Source organism: Urocampus carinirostris, chromosome 1 (assembly GCF_059441175.1).
Source record: "Urocampus carinirostris isolate Australia breed hairy pipefish chromosome 1, RoL_Ucar_1.0, whole genome shotgun sequence".
Classification (NCBI taxonomy): Eukaryota; Metazoa; Chordata; class Actinopteri; order Syngnathiformes; family Syngnathidae; genus Urocampus; species Urocampus carinirostris.
Window position 1 is genome coordinate 64,423,237 of NC_142349.1, and position 6,000 is coordinate 64,429,236.

A 6,000-nucleotide genomic window follows, 5' to 3' on the forward strand; every position below is an offset into this window, starting at 1 on the left:
AAGTATGTAATCATTCGATTAAGTAATTTATTTTCTTCGAATCCACAAAAAACACGAAAACTAAATTAAGGCATATTTATTTCGTAAAGGTATCGAGAGAAATGTGGTGATAAGGTGTTTTATTCTGTAACACGTTATTTTTTAAATGTGTCCCAATGTTTTGGTTCCGTAAATGTACATAGCAAGAATTTTCCGTTCCGGTCATTAAAAATAATATATAACGGTTGAAGGGCGACATCTAGTGTACAGATTTATGCTGTCGCTGTCCATGGTACGATCTTCAGTAAATAATTAATAGCAAGTAATAGACATAGAATGCAGATTAATCTAGATATAAACAACAACATTTGACCTTTTTTTAATTTAACAAGCGCAAACAAAATGCATCCATTCTGCAACCTTTTTGAAGTTTGGAGCTACACATTATTACGGTTTAGCACCAGGGTCTTTCCAGTTTTATATTAAATTTTAAAATACCCCCCAAAAATCATGTTACAGTGTATTACTATAATGTTACTCTTATATTATTTATTAAAAACCAGGTTGTACTTATCAGAAGTGGGGTTGAAATACGCTCAGCCAGCCACTAAACACCATGCCAGTTGGAAATCACATTTCCTAGAAAATCACAATGACCCATCACTGATGGGGTGTTTTCAGAACCGGGCTTTGGGCTACTCGGGTTTTCCTAGGGGCGTAGTAACTATATATTCTATGATAAGTCGATTTTTTTTGTTATCGTAATTCAGTTTCCTAAATACATTATTTTGAAAAAGGTTTAGACTTTTAAGGAGGTAGCTACGGCTTTTTCCCGTTAGCCCTTTTTACAATTTCTGTTTGTTGTATTGTTGAACTTTAATTTATTGTCATCTCTCTCATGACCAGAACAGAAGGAGGACCCAGATGCGTAACGTTACTCGCAAGTTTATTGAAATATTGTCAAAGAATGGACCAGGAGGCAGGAAGTGTGAACTCATTTGCGTGTACGATCTGTTACTTTAATTTAGAAAATAAAAGTTGTCCAACACGCAGGGACCAAAGACAAAACAAAAACAGGCTTACAGGCAATCACTCAGAACAAACGGGCACGAACAGGTCTTCAAAAAGAAAGGCAGTAACTCAGAACAAACGTGCATGAACAGGTTTTTCCTCGAGTCAAACAAAACAATGGTATCGCAATGGGCAGTCCCAAAACGAGCCCTTAAGAATCCCACACGCAATTAAGTCAATCTGTGTCAGCCGGTGTCAAGGGGCGGGACCAGCTGGGTGTCATGGCGACCATGCAGGACATGACAAATATGGAGGAAAGGCAGCGCCAGCGATCCGGTGCGCGCTGGACGTGGGAACCAAGCCGCTCATGGGCTCGGATCGTGTTCCGAAGGCGGAAGTGGATCTTCCGCAGCGGGATTTCGTAGCATTTTAGATGGAAAAACAGGTCGTTAGCCGGGACGGGAGATCAAAACCTGGTCGGGTTCAAAAAACAGGTCGTAGTAGGAGACAAATGGGGAATTCACGAACGGACGAGTGGAAAACGGGTGACAAAACGGGACCGACGGGAGTCAGAGTCAAAAATGCTTGCCTTGTGAAAACAAAGGTTCGCTGACGGACTGACAACAGACCAGTGAAAGGACTGAGCTTAAATTGGACGGGGAACCAATCAGGTAACCAGCAGCAGCTGGCGCCAAACGAGTGGGCATAGGTGAGTGTCATGAGTAATCATGACAACCTCTGAGGTTCAGGGATCAAATCCAGCGTGGGGTTTGCATGTTCTCCCCGGGCACTCTGGTTTCTTCCTATGTTCCAAAAACATGCATGTCAGGTTATTTGGCCTGTCCAAGTTGTCCCTAGGTGTGAATGAGTGAATCAGTTGTATGTGTCTGTGTGCCCTGTGACTGGCCAGTTCAGGGTGTCCCCTCCCCACTGCCTGAGGATGACTGGGATGGGCTCCAGCACCCCCGGGACCCTACTGAGGATAAGATAATGGATGGAAAGTAGAACATGTCATTCAGCAAATCCTCCCATTTGTTTCCCTTGGTAACAGTTATCAATAAGAAAATGCTGGTGAGGTTAAGGAACAACTATAATCAAATCATATTTCACCTCTTGAATGCAAAACAACTATAAAGGAAAATGTGACAGCTACATATCAACGTTTTATAAAGGTGACTTATCTTAAGTTCTTGTCATTGTTTTTATGTGTTTCCATACATGGAATAACTGCAAAAAAAGCAAAAGCAGAAAACTGATATATATATAAATATATATATTTCAAAATAGCAGCAACAGTATATAACTTTGTTTTCTGCATGTTGTTGTTTCCTGTAACTCACTTGAGAGCTGCTTCTTACCCTAATCCCCTGAGCCCACACACCCACACCCAAGAGAAGAGGAAAAGGAAAGAATAATTGGAGAACATATGGCGTAAAAGCTGAAAGACTTACATTTCAGACAGTGTAAGCCGTGCCGTTCTGATTCTTTTCAGGAAGATGCAGCCGGAACGTCTAAAATGCCGAGAGTTAATCTTTCCCGGCGTTAGATAATAACAGTTACAACCTCTAAACACATCCTAATTCTCCTAATAATGAATGGTATACACTAAAACGGCATGATTATAGAGAAGTGACATTTTATTGTGTGGCAATAACACACATAATTGTAATTTAATATTTTTACATTACGAACCCGTGAGATTTAGATGTGGGTTAGGAGTGGGGAGATTAGAAGCAGGTGTGTGCAGTTATGCCACTCCCCCCAGTTGCCACCCTCTGCCGAAAGGTGCAGTTCTAGATTCGGACACTGTGTAGTTATTTTTTTAGCATCCCAGTTCTGAAATTGTCCCTGGGAATGACTAAAAGTGGTGAATTTGAAAAAGTAAAGCAAGGGTGTCTTTGTTTGCGGTTACATTCTTCATAAATATAATTATCTTTTTCCAATTTAGACTATAACCTCACCAGATATAAACACACATTGGTGACTACGAAGTGGAATTAGATACTCCTGTCACGGTTACCATGGCGCCCAATTGGCCCGCCCATGTGACTCATTGACAGTTTGGCTTTCCTTCTATTTAAGTTCAGCGTTCTCACTCTCCGTTTTTCAGTCCATCAACAAACCTCTGCCCCTAAAGACATGGGTTCTGACTCGGTCCTGTTTCCTGCTGATATTTCCTGTCCGGTATTGTTCCTGTTTATTTTGTCCTGTTTAATATCGGTTTCCAGTTTTGTTCCCGTCTATTTTTGTCCTGTTTATTCTCTTCAGTTTTCATTCCCGTCTAGTTTGTCCTGTTTAATTTCGATATCCTGTTTATATATCAATCCTGTTTGTCCCGTCCTGTTTGGTATCGACCCCATCTGTCCGATATCTGCTCGGGCAATTGGTGTTGATCTCGCCGGTCTTTGGCCAGACCGCTGCCTAACGTGCATGACTCCCCATCTCCCGTAAAATAAAAACTTGTGTGAAAACGTCACGCATTTGGGTCCTGATCCTGTTCAGGTTCTTTACAACTCTCTTGGACAAAGTACAATCAAAAGAAGGTTTTAAATACTTATATCCTCTTAAGGGAAAATATATTCTTAATTTGAGTTACAAAAAAGGCTTAAATCTTCTTTTTAAACAATCTTATTTTTCATATAACTGGAATATACTGCCCTTGCTATCAATTCATATGAGCCCCCCTCGGGTCCCTTGCCAATGTATAGAAAAATGGGAATTCATATCCAATTCATCAACTTATTTTGGATTATTTTTTGCCGCTTAATGTTATTCCACTACAATATCTAAGCACTCCCTTAACAAATATTTTTGCCTTTTTATCCTGACACTAGTTCTATTTCATTTTTCGCTTTTAAGTCTTTTTTACATGTTTATCTTTGAGTGCCATGTAAAATCTCGTAAAAAGTGTTCACTACTTTGTTTTTAATTTCTATGAAGAAAAATATAATTCTAATACAGTTAGTCTGCGTTCTGCCATAATTTTGTTTTACTGATTAAATGTTGTTATTTATTCTATGTTAATTTTGTTTTAATTGTTGTGTGACTGTCTGTCTGTCTGTCTGTCTGTCTGTATTTGGGTCTGGGTTGTTGGTTGGGGAAAAGGGAAAGGGGAATTTAGTTTGTTATTTTACATTAGGTTTTTTAAACAGTACTGTAAGTTCCAATTCGTTGTCTGAAATGTACTATACAAGGGATTGGCAACCCAAAATGTCTGCAGTCACAAAAAAAAAATGTAAAGGCATATATGAATGTATTTTGAAATTAAAACCAAAAGGGGATTGTGTCAGGACCCGAATGAAAACAGGACCCACTTGCGTGAAGTTTTATTGAAAGAGAGGGGAAGTGGTAGAGATCAAAAAACGGATCGTAACTCGGGACGGAAGAGCAGACGTGGTCGGGATCAAAACGGGTTGTAGCCGGAGACAAACGGGAGCAAAAACGGGACAGACGGGGGTTCAGGATCGAAAAAGGCTTGCCTAGTATTCACTGAGGTTCACAGACGGACTGACCACAGGGAATTTGACAGGACTGAGTTCAAATGGTGACAGGGAGCCAATCAGAACCCGCGGTGGGTGGTGCCAAATGAGCGGGCACAGCTGAGTCACATCAGTAATCATGACAGATTCATACTTAAAAGCTATTCATTTCACATTTATTCCAAACGTTTTAAAACACTGGAATGCTGGGGTAATTGTTCTTTTTTTACAGAAAATCACAAAATGACTGACAACATAACCCCCCTCCCCCAACTTTTTCCATTTTGTTCATTCCTAAAAAATATCCCAGGAGCCACAAGGGCACTGCCAAAAAGCTCTGAAATGGCAGTTTGCTGACCTGTATGCTATACAAATACATTTTGCTTTGATTTTGAATACTAGAATGGCTGTGTGCCATTAGCGCATCACCCACGTTGAGATGCAAACCCTTTTTGGGTGGACTTTCTTTTATCTGGCCTGGGAGAGTATAATGTCTTCCTGGAAAAGCTGCTGAGTCAGCAAAACCCAAAATGCAGAATTTGCTTTTTATTAGGTCATCTTCCCATTTGGAGTAGACTACCTGACTGCTTATAAAATATGGTGTTAGAATTCAATGTTCTTCTGGCCTTGAGAGAGTGTATTTCTGGAAAAATGCTGAGTCAGCAAAACCAAGAATGCTGTGGCATTTTTTTGGGAGTGGAGGTGGGTGGGGGGAGGGGGGGGGGGGGGCAATCCTTTTACATATTGGTCAACCCACCCGTCTGCAAGACATTGTGTTGAAGTTGAGTGTTGTTCTGGTCTAGTGCAGGGGAATGCCTTTCTGGAAAAACTGCTGTGTCATCAAAACCTAAGGTGCAGAGTCAGTTTTTTGGGCATTTTCACATCTGCAGCAACTTATCAGATAGCTTGTGAGAGATTTTAAACCTGTCCAAAATTGTTCTGGCCTGAGAGAGTAGAATACCTTTCTGGGAACTGTGGTTAGTCAGCAAAACAAGAAAGGCCAAGTCAGCTTTTTCAGCAGTTTTCACATCTGGGGTAACCTACTTGACTGCTTGTAAAACATAGTGGTAATATTCAATGTTTATGCTGGGGGAGGGCAGCACGGCGGCACAGTGGTTAGCCTGTGTGTGACACAGTTCTGAGGTTGTGTGGAGTTTGCATGTTTTCCCCGTGCGTGCGTGGGTTTCCTCCGGGCACTCCGGTTTCCTCCCACATTCCAAAAAAACATGCGTTTCAGGTTAATTGGCCGGTCCAAATTGTCCCTAGGTGTGAATGAGCGAGTGAGTTGTCTGTCTCTGTGTGCCCTGCGATTGGCTGGCAACCAGTTCAAGGTGTCCCCTACCCACTGCCTGAAGATAGCTGGGTTGGGCTCCAGCACCCCCGCAACCCTACTGAGGATAAGAGGTGCAGATAATGGATGGATGGATGGATGCTGGGGGAGTGAAATATCTTTCTGGGAAAAAATACAAATTGAACAAAACCAAAACTGCAGGGTGAGCTTTTCTTGTTTAGCATTTTTCACATCAAGTGT